At 42.7% G+C, this 20,627-nt stretch overlaps 1 long non-coding RNA gene across 1 annotated transcript in view; it reads right to left on the bottom strand.

The window, feature by feature from the left end:
• Positions 1-20,627, bottom strand: part of LOC123616645 (uncharacterized) — a 40,082-nt gene that overhangs the window by 11,052 nt on the left and 8,403 nt on the right. The window contains exons 3-6 of the long non-coding RNA XR_012509813.1: positions 20,212-20,300; positions 19,916-20,015; positions 16,255-16,400; positions 15,552-15,724 (exon numbers count right to left, since the gene is read on the bottom strand). This is a non-coding gene — a long non-coding RNA (uncharacterized LOC123616645). The remainder of the gene's footprint in view (positions 1-15,551; positions 15,725-16,254; positions 16,401-19,915; positions 20,016-20,211; positions 20,301-20,627) is intronic.

Here is a 20,627-nt window from a genome sequence, read left to right as displayed (position 1 = left end):
CCTACAGAAAACAGTAAACACACACATTCTCTCTCATACACACACAAACACACACGTACGTACCTATTCCTTTTTATATGTATATATATGTACTTACTTATTGTCTGTCTACTACCCACTGGAATAAACAGCTCGATGTTAGCAGAGACTCAATGTGTTCTGTTCACTGCCCTGTCCCTTCTGGACCTAGGACACATTAGTTTAATAAATGTTTGATGAATGAGTTAATCAAAGAAGAAGCCAGGACTGGACCCCAGAGCCTGAGCTCTCAACCCAGTGCCCTACCATTCCCCTTCCTGGAGAGACACCCCCATGTTGGGAGGGAAGCTCAGCCATGTGAATTCTAAGACATCCCAGTACCAGTAACATGAGCAGAAATTCCAAGAGAGTTTCAGGGAGGCAGCTTCAGCTCCTCGCTTCCTTTCTGTCTGGTACTTATCTTATTAGAATATTTAAAGATGTTCTGTAAGGCTTAACATCTGAGAAGAGTGTAACAATCCGAAATTTCACTTCTTGCTTTGGCTTATATGGGGGCTTGTCTGTTTGAATGAAGACAGTCATTCCCATGGTTTCAAGTGATAAGCATGTACTATTTGAGAATAAAATCTCACCCTGGACACATTGAGGCTCATAAATCTCATTGGCACTGCTCAGAGGTAGCTGTGGGGGAAAAATGGGGTCAGACATATCAAGGTCTCCTTATTTTATCTCAAAAACTGTAAGTTAATTGTAAGTTAGGATTGAAATTTTAAATACATGCTATTATCAAAAGTAATTGCAATGTTGAAAAACGTGTCCCTCCTAGGAGCCAAAGTTAAACAATTTGTTTTCTTCTTTCAGCAACCTGGAATCGGCTCTCAAGTTAAAGCACAGCCCACGGCTCTCCAGCAGTCACCCTGTCATTTCCTACGCCAAGTGCACTCTTCCTCACTGACGCCCTTGTGGGTCAGAGTACCTAACAACCCTCAGCGCTCTGTTCCACGCCTCGCCCTGCCTGAGGCAGCCCATGGGTGAAAGGACAGCTGCACATGATTTGTTTTCTTGCCATACCTCTTCCAGCATCTCCTACCTGCTCTATGATGCAGTCTCTTCCTGTATCTTGAGCATCATGTCAGAGTCTGCGTAAGGATGCTGGTGCCACGGTTTTTGCTGTCTCTATCCGTAATGGAAATGCCACTTCCTAACATTAGCATCAACAGACCAGAAGCCAGACTCAGCAGCTCACACACAGTGTCATCTCACCTCACAGCAGTCCTTCAGGTGGGAGCTCTAACACATATCAGTTCATGCACCGGGAGACTGGGGCTTGGAAGTTAAAGGAAGGTGCTCCAGGTCGCAGGTGGAGTCACCTCCAGGATGAGCTACTCTAAAGAGCCTTCACATGGTGGTTCTCAAGGACGTCCAAAGCCTCTCTGACCCTCCTCCCTCGAAAAGGTAGCGCCTAATGCCCCAGGGACTTGCTTCTCAAGAGCAGAATGACGCTCCGTCATTAAAAGGACAGCTTCTGCCTGCTTCTCTCTTCCTTGGATTCCTGGCTCTGGGGGAAGTCAGCCACCACGTGATGGGGACACTCATGAAGCCTGGGCAGGGCCCACGTGGGGGAGCCTTCACGTGACTGTGGCTCTGACACCGTGAGAACAGCCTCATGAGACCCCAAAGCAGAACCACCCAACCACGTGGCTCCCCAGTTCCCGACCTACAGCACCTGTGAGAAGTGAAACAAGCTTATAGCTGGTTCACACCAGTTTCGGGATAACAGGTTACACAACAAGAGATAACTAGTACACCTGATTTTTAGTTCATTTTCACATTCATAAATCTGAGATTCTGAAACTACATTCTGCCTCCTTTTTGCAAATAGTATTTGTCCACAGAGAGCTCCGAGGAGATTTTCGAGCAATAGCAGCCACCAAGAGGACAGCAATATGGAAAAGGAAATGAAGGAAACATAACCGTAAAATCGTCAGCAGGAAACACTTAGGGAGAAAGTACTGATGTCTGCAGTTTACTTGGAAGTGCACTTTAAACATAAGGTGAATTAATGGACAAAGAGATGAGTAGGTGAACAGGCATGAGACGGAGCAGGTATGGTCAAATTCTAAGCATGTGCTGTAGGAGTGCTCAGTATGAAACCCTTTCACATTTTTTTTGGATATTGGAAATTTTCATAATAAAATTTTGGGTGAAACCACCAGTAACATCAGCTTCAAATGACCTCTGGTACTGGTTTTAGTACCTTCTGGCTCCAGGTTGTTCTAGGCACTTGGGATTCAACATGAACCAAGATGTGTGCCCTAGAGGGATGAGAAACTGGCCTGGAACTTGCATTCTTATATTCTATTCCCTCAAATGATGCTTCAGTCCTCAGACTGCTTTAAACAGATTCCTGAATACTGTAAGTAGAAAAATATATATGCCAGGGACCAGCATACCACATGCTTACATATGGAACAAATTTGATAAATTGTTCATGCTTAAAAAATATTTGATGGAATGTCTATGATTTGCATATAATTTGATGATTTTTAGTGCCACAGAGGCCCCAGAACAGACAGTAGATATGTCAAAATTAACACCACAGAGGCCTGAAACTAAAGAGGTCTATTAACCATGAGGCAGCCAAAGAATTACAGAATCACAATTAACACAAAGGTGTCCAAAACATTTCACTTTGTCCCCGACTCCATCCTCCTTAAGGAGTTGACACAGGAGAGATGGTACTATCTTTCTGCTCCTTTCAGTTACCCTCTCTTTTTCAACCCTCCAGTTAGAAACCTTACCTCCCCACATGTAAAATTTAGGTGATTTGGGATCCTCGAAGCCTCAGTGCTAATCCTAGAGGCGGAAAGTCAGAGATGACAATATGGATTTGCCACAACAGTAGACCTGGGGTGTCCCTGTGAACCATGGGGCACCACTGTACAGCTGGGGGCGTCATCATGGACCCTGGGTGTCAGTACAGATCTTGGCCCTCCATTGTCAACAGTAGAGGGACATAAGGAGAAGGAGACTACGGAAAATACTGTGGATGTTAAGCAATCCTTCTGAAAGATTCTGTCTGTGCCAGACCTGGATGGGTTGTAACCTGTGTCCCACAGTGGAGGGGATCCCAGAAGACAGTAAAAGCTCCTGATCTCTGCTGGTCACTTGCCTTCTGCCTCCTTGGGGCCACAATTACCGAGGCCACAGGGCTGGGGAAAGATGTAGCTTCCGCAGACCCTGTCTGGCAGCAGGACAAGAGTCTAGGGGTGCACAGTACCAAGGGCTTTGATCAACAAGATATCTCCTGAGTTGAGCATGGTTGATTCTTAGTTATGCTAAGTCTCTTGTGTCTCTTGGAGTAGATGACAGTTCTCCACCCAGAGTACATGAGGGAGGCATTATCAAAAAGGGTCTTGAGGGACAATAAATGGATTCCTTACTCTAATCTGGGCCATTTAAAACCATTTCCCCTTCTCTGAAAGACCAGCTGTCTTAAGGCAACTGAGGCAACAAAATATTATTTCTCCAACTTTACTTCATTAGTAACTCGTTATCAAAAGTAATGGAGATTTTTAATAACTTTCAAAAAAATTGAGAAACTTAAGACGGCAGTTTTCATTTAAATATATACTGATAATTAAATTTAAACTTTAAAGGCATTCTGATTTTAAAAGCCACTCCCTCATTTTAAGTTGATTTCTTCACAGAGAATAAAATAATTCTTTCTAGCATATTTTGTACAAAAAATCTTTTATCACTAATAATCTTTGATTTATTACAATCATCTTCTAATTTTATCGAAAGTCGTTTAAATATTATACTAGGTTTAATACATGTTAAAACTGTATTATAGATGCCAGTCCTTGCTCTGAAATGGTGAAAATCAATTTGGAAGTCTTCCTTGATCTAGCTCAACAGATGCCACATAAAACAAAGTAAAATAAAATAAGCCAATGTGTCTCTAGTTTTAAAATAGTGAAATGTCCCCTTACAAAGACTAATAAAAATCTGAGGACTAAAGTTGAACGTCCAGATGGCAAACTAAAACAATGGCTTCCACAGTGGGGTGTGTGCATCTGAGCACTTAAACAAGATAACCTACTAGGATCTGGGAAGAAAACACAACTTCTACTGTATTTTCAACCTAAAAATGTAAAAGTTGACTAGTGCCTTCATCTGGCCTGGGTGTCAGATGGTCATGCACTAATAAATAAATACTGTTCTGAGGTATCCTGAGAGAAGAGCCACCTTTCATTGTTTGAAGGCTGATGATGGGACCTCACTTATTTGGCTGCACTCTCGTGCTTCTGGCCATAGGCTGGATCAATGAAAACCATCAGTTTCTTGTTTACATCCAAGGAAATCTTCAACTAGTGTAGTCGATGGAAAAAATGTTCATAGTCATAGAGGTACAGAATGACCCCACTGCTTAGATTTTAGGAATTTAGAAAAGCTTTCATGATTGGGCCAGAAAAAAAAAGATACAGCATTTCTGTAGTCATCTTCTGGGGGCATTTTAAAACAAAGCAGACCTCAAAGCAAGCTCAGGGTTTTTTTTTTAAGGGTAAACGTGCATAATTAAGTAAGTACAAATAGCTGAAAACAGCATTAAATACTGCTTTTACAACCTAGTTTCTACCATTTGCTGTAAACATGGATGCACTTGTGGATATTTTTGTGATTGGGCATCAGATGGCATTCACCCTTACTAAAGCCTGAGCAGTGACAGAACACTAACAGGCATTTCAAAATCCAGCCCTGATGCCAAACAGTTGTGCCTTTCTGTCAAGTCACTTCTGAGTCTCGGATTCTCCACTTGTAAAGTGAAGGTGGGAATGGACCAAAGGGATTCCCAACTCGTATCATCTCTGATTACAGCAGTGGCGCTGACTGGCTGCTGTTATGGCTGGCTGAAACCTCAAGAAATCTGGAAAAGTCAGGGTGGGAAAGTGCGACAGAGACAGATGGTGTGCCGCTCAGGAATGAGGGCAGAAGACCACTTTCCGTGTTTCAGCTGCTCACAGACTTGTGTAGCGAGCAGAAACCCCTCCGCCACGTGATGTCTTCATTTTCCTGGGGTGTCCTAACACAGGATTACTTCAACAAAATTGATTTTCAAAGGAAAAAAGCGCGGTCCTCTGAAGGGTAAGTATGCAAGAACCTTGGGAATGCGGCAGGACAGCACAAACTTAACTCTTGCACCGCCTGGAAACCACTTCTGCTCAGCGGCACCCTGGTCGGGGCGGCGCAGCCCTGGATTGGGTCACGTGGGGCTGCGGAATTACAGCCCAGCAGGGCCAGGGGGGCGAGGGGAGGTCATCGCCTGTCACGTAGGTTGCTCCAACCAAGCTTTGGTGGGAGCCTTCTCTATCTCAGGCACGAGAAAAGCTCATCCGCGCCGAGTGTGGCATCCTGAAGGCAAATACAAGAGCTTCCCGGGTCTGCCAGTTTCTCCGCTATGGTTACAGTGGCTGAGAAGAACAGCTTCCCTTGGTTTCCTCTCCACGCCCCTGTTCTCCCTCCCGTAGAAGCCCAGCTGGTACCGCCGGCACCCCGCCTCCGCATCCTGCGGCCTGGGGTCCCTTCTGGACCCGGCGCGCTCCCGCGGGCGCAGCGGAGCCTCCCAGGCTGCGCTGTGGGGAACCAAGCGACAAATGCAGCCCTGGGCACCCCAGTTTTAGCTGAAACGCCAGCGCAGACGGCTGGATGTCGGGACTCTCCCGCTCCTTGCTCTGGGCTGCCGGCTGCCTGGCCGCGCTCCTCGTGGGCTATGGGTCAGAACACCAGTCTGGTTGGAACGTGACTACACCCACGACCTGACCATCACCACCACCAAGCCAGCCCCGGTGCCACTGCGACGCTCCCGACGTTCCCCACTCCAGCACGGGCCCAGCGGGCTTCCCGAGCCGCCCATCCTGCCCGCGCCCTCGCTGTCAGTGGTGCACGTGGGGCGAGACCCACGCAGGCTGCGCCTGCGCAATGTGGAGGCCCTTTGGGAAAATCTTTTTTAATTGATTTATATTTTATTGATTTATAATCATTTTACAATGTTGTGTCAAATTCCAGTGTTCAGCACAATTTTTCTTCATAGCAAGTAGAAATTACATTTACTTCTTATTAAAGGCTGCTTTTACTGTATAAAAACTAGAAACAATGAGCTAATCATATATTTAATTTGTTCAGTGTAGTCAAGACAGTCATATCATTAGCAAAAATTCATGAGGACCTTAAAATTAATTTAAAATATTACACTCAGAAGCAGCAGGGTGCAAGTGAACTTTAAAAGATGGGTCTGTTTTAATTGAAAATTCATAAAAATGCAGAACTGTCTATTTTTGCTAAGCCTTATCAAATTTTCCCAATTCATGACTAAGTCTTTAAAATTCTGTTTCACTAAAAGCGGATCTAGTCCTAAATATAACCTCTAGTAAAGCTTTTAATAAATAATTGTTAAGATATATACAACAGAAGTGGCATAATATTAGAGATAAATGTAGGATGTTAGGGTTAGCATTTCTTATTGTTCAGACCTTAAAGAATAATAGTAGCCAATTTCTTGTTAATGAGAGCTGGGAGGAACACAGTTCACGAAAGCATTACTGGAATCAGCCTGAGTGCCCTTGGACCATCTACATGCTTGTTCTTTTCAGCCCTCTCTTCACTACAGCCTGTGATTCCCAAACTTAAACATCGCCCCCTTCTGCTATCAGGCAATTGTATGACAAAGGATTCATCTGAATCTTCTCATTGGAATTCTCTTTCCACGGAGTTACTGGCACGGGGCGCTGGAGGCCAGCACCTAACCTCTGAGGTTTACATTAATGCGATCTACTGTCTTACTGTCACTATGATTGGGGATTTTCCCCCACATCTGTCTGCTTATGCCTTTTCCCCCCAGTTTCCATTGTTACAGCAGTGTATTTCTTAGTAAGGTTAGTATATAAAAACATAGATAAGAAGTGTAGTATCAATGGAATATAAGTAATTTTTACAAAGGACGGTTTGGGAGCACTATATTCTCTAAGAATCCCTCAAAGGAATGGGGCTTCTGAATGTTTCTGAATAGGGGCAGGGAGGGTGTAGCTCAGTGGTAGAGCATATGCTTTTAGCATGCAGGAGGTCCTGGGTTCAATTAAGTAAATAAACCTGATCACTTACCCTCCCTCCCCCTAAAGAAGAGGTAATGGGGGAACCTGGCTCATCGGGTAGCGCTGACCCTACTTAAGTACGTAATGTGGTGTCAGGGTCAAAATTATCAGTCATCTATTTCCAGAAAAGTCCATCGAATTGCACCTCATTGTGGATGCTGTAGTCGACTCAACTGTACAGCAAACGTGGGATGCTCCAAAACAAAACAGTAATAAAAGCATAAACTTCCAAATCAAAGCTACGGGAAGTAGGACTGGCTCACACACAACCTTTAGTCGTCAGGTTTTACGACTCTCTCAAAATCAAAACTTTCTGTAGCAAGTGTTGCAGCACGTGACCATCTCCCTTCACCTCCAAGGCAGCCCCTGTGCCAGACAGGCGACACCTTCACCCTCCTCCAGGGCCAGGACAAAGCTCAGGTGAGCAAGGCACTTGCCCCAAGTGCCAAATTCAAGGGGGCATCAAAAAATCTCAGTAATAAAGATAAAACAAATTTTTAATACTTAAAATATTTTAAATTTTTAAATGGCAAAAGTGATGCAAAAATTAAATTATAAACCAAAAAGTCAAAACATTAAACAAAGGCAGGATCAGTATTACTCACTTAAGTTTCCTTTTTGCCTCAGACTCCAATACAGCTCAGCAAGGCAGTGTCCTTTTCCAGAACAGAGAAACTCAGACAGAGCATCAATAACACACCCAAGACTATAAGGCTCATTACGTCAGAAGCAGGGCCAAACCAGCCCAGGTCCCTGTGCCAAGAGCCCAAGCCAGTCCCCCTGAGTGAGGTTCTCTATTTTATGAGAAGAAAATCTCTGCTATGAGTTTGAGGAGGCTAATAGCCAATCTCTCAGAAGTAGTATTATTCTTAAATAATCTGAAGGGGGAACTGAACTCAAGTCAAACTCACAAGGAATGCAAATTGATATAAAAGCCAATAAAATATTAATATATCTTTGAAATCAAGTTTTTAAAATAAATACTAAAGGAAGAGTAAGTGTCTTGAAAGAGCCCAAAAGAAAGAAAATAGTCATAATTTGAATATGATGATATAATACAACACTCCTAAGACTCAATCCTCTTTCAGATGCAAAGGGAGTCATAAACTTACAAAACCACAAACTTATTTGGTCAAACCAGAACAATTTTACTAAAGCCCAAAATACCTGAGAGTTGTTACAGATTCTAGTGCCAAGAACTAAGATTTGAAAGGCTATCAGTGGGTGAACCCCCCCAAAATTAGTTAAGTTCTGCTTCTGCTTTCCATTTTTACTTTTGCTGTCAGTGCTGCTGCTGCTCCTGCTGCTGTTTAAGCTTGTGCATTGTCTGAGGGACACTTCCTACAGTGCACACAAGCAAGCTGAGGTCCATTTCCTATGCTCTCACACAGTCAGGACACAGGGAAGAGAGGGAGGCACTAGTCACGTCGGGGAGAGCTGGGACTCATACCTGACCCGTTAGTACTAGAATGATGCAGACTTTTTTTTCATGTAAGTTCCTAAACAAAGACTGCTAATTTAACACATGCCAATTCCTCATCAAATCTATTACAAGGAGAAAATTGTTTCAAGTTCAAAATAAAAGAGTACTCATCCAAAGTTCTTATTTAAGTGATATGAATTCAGAGATGGTGACAGGCCCTGAATTCCTTCATTCATTTGAAAAACATTTATTTCACCACAGTGAACGAGACACATGTGGTCCCTCTCTCCTGGAGGTCACATGTGTCTGCCCTGAGGGAACAGACAGAAACAGCATGGAGCAGGGTTAAGCCAGTAGCCTCTGCAATCAGACCACATCAGTGCTCTCCTGAGCCAGCCACATATGAGTCCTGTCCTTGACGTTACCTGACCCTCCAGGTTCTTTTGTCATCCATAAAATGAGGGTGCTAGTAATAACTGCAACCATCTCACCAGGTGGTTGTAAGGAATAAGTACACCCATGCCTGTAAAGGGTACAGGACAGTGTCTGGCACATAAAAAATACTTGATAAATGTAAGTCATCACAGTGCCAGAAAGTTTGTAGAGTCACCTACTGGCACATCAGTGTGCCTCTACAGCAGTGTCCGATGACAGAGTGCTCTATCAATAAAATACTTAGTACCCATTACCCTTGTCAAGTTAGATTTATAAAACATATAAGTATAAAATACATAAATATATAGTTTTATATATTATGTGATATTATAAATACATAATTTACATATATATTGTATTTATTTAAATGTTATATATTTCTGTATTATACAATATATAAAGTGTTTATATATAAATGTAAGATATATTTTATAAAAATATACATGCACTTTCTCCAAGTATTAAATATTTTTTTTAATTTTGTCAATAAAATAATAGAAATAAAAGTACTTTTTCCACCTACACTCTTATAAATGGTCTTGTGCACTCTCAGATGTGGGCACCCCCTCTGTGACCACTGCCCCAATGGACCTCAGTGAAACACAAATATGTTTTTAGGAGGAGATAAGCAATGCATCAAAATCACTAACCACTCAGTGCAGATCAGTTTTTCTAATAACTGTCACCACAGGAAGCAAAGAGCAGGACTCTGAAATCATAGGCCACTGGACAGAGTGTCTTGGAAAGCTGAGGGAGGGACAGCTAAGCAGATACAGCAAGTGCAAGGAGGGGGGGTCAGCATGAGTCTACTGAAGCAAAGAGCTGGATGAGACAAGACCAGAGGGAGAGGCTGTGGAGACAAGGCTAGACCAGACCACAAAAGGCCCTTTAGACAGGTGAGCCTCGCCAGGAGGGTACGGGTCACAATGTTACCCCAGCATTGTGTCTAGCATTTGTCATGGATCTTTTTTGATTTAGCAAAGTATTAATATGAAGTGGGTATAATTTGCACAAGATTTAATTCTGAAAGCGTGTAATCACGCTTCGGGAATATCTCCTTTTGTGGGAAGAAACTTCTGTGCATTAAGTTCTTGTTTTTAATGGGAGAGGTGTATTCTATGGTGAACTAAAGTGAAATTGAGAAGCCCTAGAGATGTTGCAGCAACTAAACTGGGTGGAACCCCAAAAGAACCATAAATATAGACTATTGACAAGTTCTGTCTTGTAAAAATATTTGTTAAAAAGAGGCAAGGTACTCTGCAGGCAGATCTTGCAAAATATTTGGGCTGAAACACTTCAACAGTCAATATGGGGGGGGGGGACTGGCATTGGGAGCCTGGGTAGCCACTTTGTGTATCTTCGTAATAGAAAAGAACAAATCTGACTCCATGAGATCTTTCTTTTGGCTTTAACCCTGTGCCCTGTTTTCTAGGCTTAAGTCTTGCTGGTTCTGCACCTTCCATAAAAGAATGTTGCCTTTAGCCTGAAATACACAGGAGAGCCTATTCTCAAGGCTCTGACTTTCAAGGATATTGATACTTTTGTACTATATAAAGATAACAAGTTGCAGAATAGAAACTAACTTTTGTTTTGTTGGAGGTTTACAGGGACACCATGACCTGACCCATGTGGACAGCTGCAAGAAAAGATTCCTAAACCAAGAAATTTGTACCAACCAGCCACACCACCTTCCCTGTTTAGCGTAAAAGCAGCCTGAAGTCTGACTTGGGGAAGTGGACATTAGTCTGCCATCCTCTAGGTCTACCAGCTTTCCAAAGTTGCCCCAACAACTTGTCTCCTGATTTTCTGGCCTGTTGTGCGGCAAGCAGAACGAGTTTGGACTTGGTAACATCTTACAGTCCTATTCCCTCAGTCACAGAGGTTCAGAATCTCAGTCCTCTTGGTCTCCTTTCTCTCCTCAGCTCTATGTTAGTCAACACCACAACCTATGGATTCTTCTTCCTTAATGTTTCTCCCATCCCTTAGTTACACACAAGCACTGCAGCAGTGGAACTAATTTTAAAATACTTTGTGGTACACAAGAACTTCCAAAAAGGAAATAAAAACTAGAAAATTTCCCAACTCTTCTATCAGTTCTTCACACTACACAGTATAAAGTTAATTTCAAGATCAAGATCAAAGGAAAGTTGCCTCACAACCAACTGTCTATCTAGGGCTGGGTTCCCCAGGAAGCCCACTCTGAGATAGTTGATTAAACTACAAGAGGTTTTATACAGATTTTCTGCATTTTTATAGATGATCACTTTATTGAATTTGTTTATTATTTCCAATTGCTTTTCAGTTGATTTTGTTTTTTTTGAGGAATGCAATGACAATATCCACAGATAATAGGAAATGTGCTTTCTCATTTAGAGTATTAATGCCTTTTACTTTTTAGCTATTTTATTTAGCATGTTTATACTGTGTGAGACTTTAATCAGAATGCTTGTTACACCGATAAGCAGGATACAAGTTACTGGTTTTATGTATGTGTATGCTATTAATTTTACTGAATTTCTAAAAAGTCAAGATACTATGTTTTTTGGAAACCTCTCATTATCAAATAATTTCCCCTTTGATTCATTAGTCTGAAAAAATATAGTATCAGATGTCCTAAAAAAAAAGTGCAAGAGGTTTTGCAGGGACTGTGCCTGGGACCAGCATCTGGAGAAGAGAACGGACTAGGAGGCAGGACTAGGGAGAGGGAGAAGGGGGCCACAATGCAGGCTCAGGACAGGTCCATGGGGCACTCAGAAGCAGCACTGACTCCTGAGAGTTGTCCTGAGTTGAGGGGGAGGGGTACCCCAGGGAGGGGTGCCCCCGGGACAGGGTGACTCTAGCTGGTGCAGTCCCCGAAGGGGCTGGCTCGAAGGGCAGTACTCCCAGCAGCTTCAGGGAACAAGTCTTCATCCCTGATGGGCAGTACCTGGACAGCACAGCACAGCATCCCCACAACGTCCCACTGTGGAATGAACTGCAGGGGATCGGCCCCAACCAACCAGGACCCTTGATTATTGAGAGTCCCTGATTTTCATTACTTCAGGGTAAGTCATCAGGGTTGACTACTGTGTCAGCCCAGCAACTGGAGGAAACACTGTGCTTCCTTTTATCATGGCCTGACACACCGTCTTACCTCCCAACACTCACAGTCTAAAGACCAAGTATATGTGTGTCTGTGCAGGGGATGGATTTAGTTTTATCTAAGTGACACCAAGCAAGGAAGAAAGTGAAAAAACAGCTTTGAGTCTCCAATCCAAATAAATCTGTAGACTGATGACAAATTGAAGGGCAAGCATTTCAGCAATTTAAAACAGCTACTCAGATCTGAAGTGCAAGAAATCCCATTTATAGAAATATTTTTTAATGTAGCTCTTCATAGAGTCAAAGCTTTGAGGGGTTTTCTCACTTGAGAGAAACTGAAGGGGACTGAACTGCAGCCTGAGTCCTACTGCTCTGACACGTGACTGTGTCCATCACAGACCCAGGAGACACACAGCCAGAAACAGAAGCCACACCTCAAAACTGGAATGTAGCAGCAGAGAGGCCCCACTAATGCCTAATTCTTGCTGGATTCAGGGAATGACTTGGAGGATGTGCAGAGAGATCCAACTTAAGGCCCCCTTCCTTGCCCCACGCATCCTTATTAAAAGATCGACTTCAAGTACTTGACTTTTTTCAACTTGGTGTCGTCCTGCAATTCAAATCCTTTAGCTGTTGCTATTTCTGACACAAATTAAGCTAGAAATGCAATATGGTTATGGTGAAACACTGCCCTGCCCCACAAATTTCTAAGACTAGAACTGCTAGAAATAGCCCTCAGAAACAGTCCCCTCCTTACCCAGTTCTGCTAGAAGATGAATCTGTGTTAAAACCAATCTTTTCTTGGCAGGAAGTTTTTGGAGGCCCTCATAAGATAATGATGAAATAATGAGACCTAACATATATTCATTTGTGTTTATGTGGCAGGGAAAAAAATGAATCCTAGGAAGATCCAGACCCCATTGATTTAGAAAGTCCTCCTTTATCTACATGTTGTTACAACTGGAGAAATCAGATAAAGCAAATGATGTGAAGACAAGGAGGGAGAAATGTCTTGATCCTTCGGCCCTAACCTTACAGTAAGCAACTGCTCTGATAACAATGACTCACAGCCCCGATAACAAAGTTAACATTCTCCTTTGAAAGAGGGAGAACGCTCCAGGCAATAGTATTTTCAATAAAACTGTACATCAACTGAGTCCAAAACAGCCCCTGAAAGTAGCATTTTCTTTCTCTTTTTCAAAGATCTATCCTGCTCCCAGGATAGGGTTGTCCGACCCAATCTTGAGAACTGTAGCCTTCCCAAAGGCGTATGACCAACTTTCCTCCCAAAGGGAAAATCTAAGTTTAAAAACCAAGTCACAGTAACATGCACCCCAGTGTTCATTCTATTTGTTTATAGAAAAAAAGAAAGGAGACTGATAAAGGAGACTGCAGAAGAGACAATGTAGGAGAAATTCTAGAATAAGAGTATGCAAATGCCCAAGCAAAGCCCAAATACCTATCAAAATCATCCTTGTTATTCTGGACCTCTGCCCTGGAGGAAAACTGCCACACTACTAGAGCCAAAGTGATCATTCTTAATGAACAATGAATGTGGAACTACCTTAAGTGTTGTCTGCTATGACTTAGTATTTCAACATTTTCTTAGCCATTATCATAAAAGCAAAATTCATTCATTTTCAGAATAAACAGTTCAATAATAAAAGTACAGATCCACCCCCACATAAGATGGAAATGACACTTCTGGCATCTTCTTCAACATTACCACTACTTACAATATTAACAGCTATTGTTTACTGCATGCCCAATAGGTACTAGTACTGAACATAACTTTATAACAACCCTGGGAAGTACCTCATCCCCATTTTATAGATGAGGAAATTGAGGCTCAGAGAAGTAAAGTAACCTGCCCAAGATCACACAGCTAATACTAAGACTCAGTCTCAGATCTTAAGCACTAACTACGTTTCCTCTCCAGGGAAACAAGGCCTCCCACTTTCCTGACATCATACCTATGAAAGACAAAGTGGTCTGGCACCTGCACTTATCACCTTTTCCTGACTCCTATCCCAAACTAACCCATTCAGCTTCGCAGTGCAGAAAGAACCTTGGATGTAGATAAACCTTGATTTTATCTCATTTCATGATGGGGTTAATTTCTCTGTGCTGGTAAAGGATAAACAAACATTTATAATAATGAAGTACTGTGGAATCCCATCCACCTTTCATTTCATGCCCTTAAATAATGTTTTTAAAAGATAATTCTTAATATAATAAGAACTCATGCCTCAATTTTTGTCCTCTGACTAAACATCTAAATGTGCCTCTGGTTAACACTGTTTATAGTTGGGTGGTAGGATTGCAGGTGATTTTGGTTTATTTCCTTTACTTCCTACTGTTTATTGGTTCATTTCCTTTACTTCCTACTGTTTATCAGGTTGTGAGCACTGAGTATAGACTATTCTTTCAATTAAAAAAAAAAGTTCATTTTAATCAAAAGAAAATGTTTACATATTTTAACTGTTTATCGTCCCCTCCTCAAATTATTTTCCCCTTAGTATTGAAAAAGAAGACATTCCTTGACCCAACTTAATCCTGGGCCTGGTTAGAAAAAAACAAAACAGGAGATGTGGGTTCTTTTTACAAATGGTTCCCACTTTTACATTATCTTTTTTCCTGCTACTTAAAAAACTAAAAAAAATTCCATAAAACTAGATTTTTAACTACAGCTCATCTTTTCCTTCCCACAGGACTACCTAGTAAAATCCTCTGCACTCAATAAAGAAATATGGTTATACATAGTTTGTGTAAACCATACATAAATATGGTTTTGTGTCAGACTGTTAAGACACCCATCTCCTCTTCTGGGCACACACTGGTCCACGTTCCCAGCCTCCTGTGCAGCTAAATGTGGCCAACAGAAAAGGAGTGATATGACCACATCCAGGCCTGCCCTATTAAAAACTCCCAGGGGAGAAATTCCATGCTCTTCCACTGTACACTTGGAAACCACATATTAATGATGATGGAGCCACAAAATGGAAGGAACCTGGGTCTCAGAATCTCCACCTGGAAGAGCATCTCAGGAACACCATTTTGGACTCACATGCATAAGGATTAGAAGTGTATTATGAAGTGGGAAGTAAGTGGGCTCTGTTTGCTTGTCCAAAGCTCTTTCAAAGTAACTTCTTAAGTGGTTGATGTTTACAGTGTGAAGAATTTTTTTTAAGTTAAAGAAGTAAGTTTTTTGGTTCTAAGGTTCCATCTCTTAAAAATGCAGGAAAAGAAAAATAAACTAGAAAAAATGAAGAGCACAATTAATCAAGATGTTACTGTTTACCAACTTTCTCTTTTAAGAATTGTGAGATAGATAAATAAAGCCTTTCTCATATGAAAAAAAAAAAAGTGTATCATGTAAGCTACTGAAAATGTAGGGCTTCTCCATTAACTCACCTAGCACACAGCTTTATCAACATACTACAGTTACTACTGCAGAAGGGCCAGACTGCTGTTTATCTTACCTTTTTCAAAGATGACTCCTGCTTCCAGCACAGAGACAGTGAGGTTGGCTGACATCTTGACCAGCTCCACCTTCACAGTGACCTGTGAGGGGCTGTGTTCAAGAAGCTCCACCCCAATAGTCACGTTTCTTCCAGGCCTGATGATCCCCGGGGCTGTCACCAGAAACTTGGGCCTAAAGGAGGGGAAAACAAAGTTTCTTAGCCGCACATCTCTGTTCTTTCAAGATTCTCAACTTTCACAGTGAGACAGTCTCCCTGTATTGTGCTAACTACAACTGTTCCAATTACTGTTGCCCCACTGCTCCATTTAGCAACAGCACTGACATGCTATTATAACAGTAACACCCATAATCAATTTTTATCCAGCTTTATTGATAAAATTGACATACAGCACCATGTAAGTTTAAAGTGTACAGAGAAGGATCTGACTTACATAACATCATGATTATCGTAAGTTTAACGAATATCCATAATCTCATTTAGCTACAAATTAAAGAAATAGAAAAAATGTAGTTTTTCCTTATGATCAAAACTCTAAGGATTTACTCTTAACTTTTATATGACATACAGCAGTGTTAGTTGTATTTATCATGCTGTACATTCTCATAAATCAATTTTAATGCAGTTAATTCATGCACCACTAGAGGATGGCCTGTGTTACAATTTCCATTTTATAAACTACAAACAGCACAGGACAGCTTACCCTGGGACACGCAGAAGTTACTGGCAAAGTATAAGCCTCTAAACTCCTTTACAGAAGATCTCATCCCAGCGTGGCTTTTGTTTTCTTGGCTTAAACACACACACACATTTTGCCTGTTTCTTATTCAAATCTTCATGCTTTGGCATCTACTCAAGAAAACATCATTTAACCAACACCACTGATTAAAGTATGCCATCTAAAATTCAATGATCCTTGGTGACTTTATCAGGTACAGAGCATAAAAATCGCTAAAACAGCACTTTCTCTGCCAGAGCTAGGGGTTAGGGCTCAAGGGCAAAAACCTTTGCAGAAGTGGGGGGCTAGGGGGATTGACAGGGGCTATTACTTGGGTGTCTCAAGAGTTATCTTCCTACAAAGTCTGTACCTGAACCCATGCTTCAGTCACCTCGGCCACACCTTGCCAATGTCAAAGTCAGGATATCTCATTTGGGGGGGGGAAGTCTTCGAAAGAAAAAGGCACATTATTTGGGAGGAAAAAGTTGAGAAAAATGCAGAGGCAACATGAACTAAAAGTATAACAACCGTCTTTAGAAAGCAGTTATGGGCAGAGACCTTTCAGCAACCTCCGGGGTGGAGAAAGCAACTGTCCCACGGAACACTGAGATCAAGCGACAGACGATCAGACCTCCTGGCCAGGGTCTGGCTGGGGATCGCCTCCGATGCCCCCCAACCCCACGCGCTCCTACCCGGGGACAGCGGCCAGCTCTGAGCTCCATAAGCGTAAGAGGTGGGGCAGGGGTCACCATCCGGGGGCCCGGCATCTTGGCAGCCTGTGCCCAGGGACTGTGGGCTCCCAAGGAAATTCACAGGCACTAGGGGATGTGGCCTCCAACCTCCTCTGAGATTTCTCCCAACCAACTCTGGAGTTTAGCACTGGGCACGCCCCGGAGCCCAGTAGAGGGAAGGATCTAAACTGAGCTGGAATTTGGTAGCTTCATCCCTCCCAGCCCATCACAATGGTGCTCCTTGCTGCCCTGGCAAACATCTCAAACCCGGGGCAGGCCAAGTGTGGTCAGCCCAACCTGGCTCTGGCCCCGGCATCCCTGCTCCCTGAGGAGAACATAGGGTGCCCTGGCCCACTGAGCTTCTGGGGCTGTTTGCATTAACATTCCACCAACGGTGCCCAGTGTGTACAAACAGGCCCATCCTTGCGTGGAGAAATTCATAGCAGTTATGTGAGGTGGGAAAAAGTCATTGTCCTCCAGACTATGAGTAAGAATTTTAGAGAAAAAGTGTGCGCGCATGCACGCTCGCTCACACACACAGGTAGTTGTTTAATGTATATGAATAGGCACAAAAGAAACCTTTTTTCCTTGAAACAAAAAGTAAGGTCTATATCCAAGAAAATGTGGTTTCTCAGCTTTAAAAAGAAAAGGGAGAAAAGAATTCTGACACACGTGGAAGTCAGGTGTCGTCCCTTGGATCTCTGAGAAACAACTATGTGGGAAGAAACTCCATACTCTGGGCTGTCTCTAAGCACATCTGCTACAAGAATTCATCAGCACCGCAAGGCTTGGAGCAATTCGTATCAACCCTGTTAGGGCCAGCGTGGCTCTCCTGTCCCCAGGAGGGCCAGTGGCCCAGGATGCCCGGCAGTGGCTGGGCCCCAGCTCCTGCAGCCTGGCTTGTGTGCAGCTCCTTTTCAGCTCCTTGGCACTGTCACCATCTTTAGATGACTCAGGTTCCACCATGACTACACCATAAAAACTGGGAACTGCCAACAACTGTCAGAAATCAGGCACATTCAGTCCCTGACAATGTAACATTTCTAATTTTCATGGAGAAAAGTTTTAGATGGTGACATTTTGATACAAGGCAAAATGCAGAAAGGGAAAGAGGTCAGCGAAGAGTCATCTCGGGGGCAGAGCTATGGGGCTAAATGGGGGGAAGCAGCATCTAGACACGCTGTGGTTTTGGTGTCCAGGAACTGCCTTCCTTCCTTTCCTGTGCCACCCTTCCTCACCCTGCTGAGCAGCCTGCAGGGATCCCTGTATCATCCTGTCTCCTGCAAGTGCCTATTTTAGTGGCCGCCTTCCTGTGCAGGCAGGGCTCTGGTAAAGTGAAAGGGCAGGAGTGGGCACAGGACCTTGGTACAGACCCTGTCCCTGACACAGCTGTTACTGCTGGCCTGGCCTCCTCACCGCTGTTGTTCAAGGTCCAGTGTGGGCTGTGTCAGGGGCTAAATCAGCGCTTCTCAAGCTCTACCTGTGTGCATGAGAATCAGTGAAATGCAGACATGGATCCAGCATGTCTGGAGGAGGGACTGAAGTTCTGCTTTGTTTCCATGTACAGTGGGCCGCAGAGGGTCTAGAGGCAATTTGGGGGGCACTCTGATGAGAAAAGAAGTTGGACTTAAAGTTTTACTTCATAAGATGGATCAGCAAATCCATGCATATTCTAGACGCAGGCAAATGTAAGAGGGACTCCCAAAGATGGATGATAATGCTGCATTCCAAAGAGACTTCTAGAAAGGTTTACAAAATCCTACTATTTTATACAATTCAATCTAGGTAGATTTTAAATTGATGCAACCTCCCTGTTTATGCTTTCCTTCTCACAACACACATGGAAAACTTAACCATGCAGAAGTTCAGCTATGTTTAGAATTTAGAATTTGCACAGAGACAACACTATGACCTGCCAGGAACAGAGAAGCTACTCAACAAAATTGGTTGAAAGGATTAATTAAAAAATGTTCTCCTCAGTTGGTTTTTTTTTTTTAATTAATTAAGAAAAACTGAAATTTGTGTGAGAGCAACAATAAGAAATGGGGTTAAATAAGTTATGGTATACCTAAGCAAAAGGATACTGTGAAGTAATTAAAAAGTATGTTCTTGAATTAGGGCTATTTAATTACCTAGAGACAAATATTCTTGATGTGCTTGCTCTTTGGGGGAGTCTTTTACAGAACAGAAATTAAATGTGATTCCATATTAATAAAAAATAAAGTGTGCTTATGTGTATGTATACATTATTGATACATACATTGAAGAAAGGCTTGAAGGGTGCTTACCAAAATGTCATTGGTATCCGGATAATTACCTGGACCTGCCAAGTTTTCCACAATTAATATACATATTTTAAGAAGAAAACAAACAAAAATGATAGTTTTAATGAGTAGTCTTTAAGGGAGCATCTTAGAAACTCTTTGAAATAAATTTCATGAATTTTGATACAAAAAGTATGTATGCGTTCCTGCCAAGAAAACTGAATGGCCTTTGGCATAAGAACCCCATACTGTTCCCACGTCCCTTCTGACATGACTTTTAAGGTGTAATTCAATGAGAAAAGCAGAACCACGAGGAGACAGATCCTGTGCAACTGTGGGAGCTGGAGTAGCCACGGCCTCTGTGTCAGTGAGAAGCCTAAGTCACTCTAGACAGCCAGAGGAGAAAGCTGCCTGTGCACCAGAACACGGAGATGTGAAGGTGAAGCGGAACCCATGCTTCTGTTACCACTTCCAATGCTGACATCATGGGACATCACGCAGGGGAAGCTGACTGCACATGCACTGGGCCCGGGATTCAGAAGAGCTCCAAGAGGAGATCCTCTGAGGCCTGGAGGAGCTATGGGCCCCATTGCTGCCCCACGCCCACCAAGTCAGCTAGCACATTGGTGACAGTCTAGGCGAGTGGCTCACCTGCCTAGCATCCTGCACTGAGCTTCAGAGGGTGAAAGATATGACTTCTGCTTCACTGCTGGCTTCCAAAATCCCATGAAGTGTCTCTTGTGGCCAACACCTACTCACAACCAGACAAGGAGGGAAATTCTGAGGTTTAGCTTCATCTTCAGTAAGCTGGCACAGTACAAAGCTACCAAAATCCACTTGGCCTCTGTGTATACACCTTGTAACCATACTTAACTTCAAAAAAAGAGTAGAAAAACCATGCTTGCCCCCAACATGATGCAATTATCCCTCATACAATGAAAACCAACCTGTCTCTCCAAAGAGTTTACAAAGTTCCTTCAACTTTGGAAGTTATTTGTCTCTCTTCTAGCTGAAATCACATTCTGCCTTTGACATCCTGTAGATTTAATCCAAACGTGTAAGATTAACTGCTATTAACACATGTTAGATGGTAGGAGAATGAGATGGGGAAGAAAAAAATATTTATATTTATATATACACACATACACACACACACACACACACACACATAAGTATATCAAAATCAGAAGAAAATGCAAACAACTATTACAGTCCTTATTTCTGCTCCTGGTCACATGGTTGTACTTATAACTACCTTCTACTACTTATTCCTCTGCCCTCAGTAAGCAGGTAGGCTGCTCATGGCTCTTTGCATGGTGGGGTGACTCAAATCTTCACTCCTGAAAGGTGTGAGCCATTAGCA

The sequence above is a fragment of the Camelus bactrianus genome, chromosome 10, assembly GCF_048773025.1.
Source record: "Camelus bactrianus isolate YW-2024 breed Bactrian camel chromosome 10, ASM4877302v1, whole genome shotgun sequence".
NCBI classification, from domain to species: domain Eukaryota; kingdom Metazoa; phylum Chordata; class Mammalia; order Artiodactyla; family Camelidae; genus Camelus; species Camelus bactrianus.
This window is presented reverse-complemented; position numbering and strand designations above follow the sequence as displayed.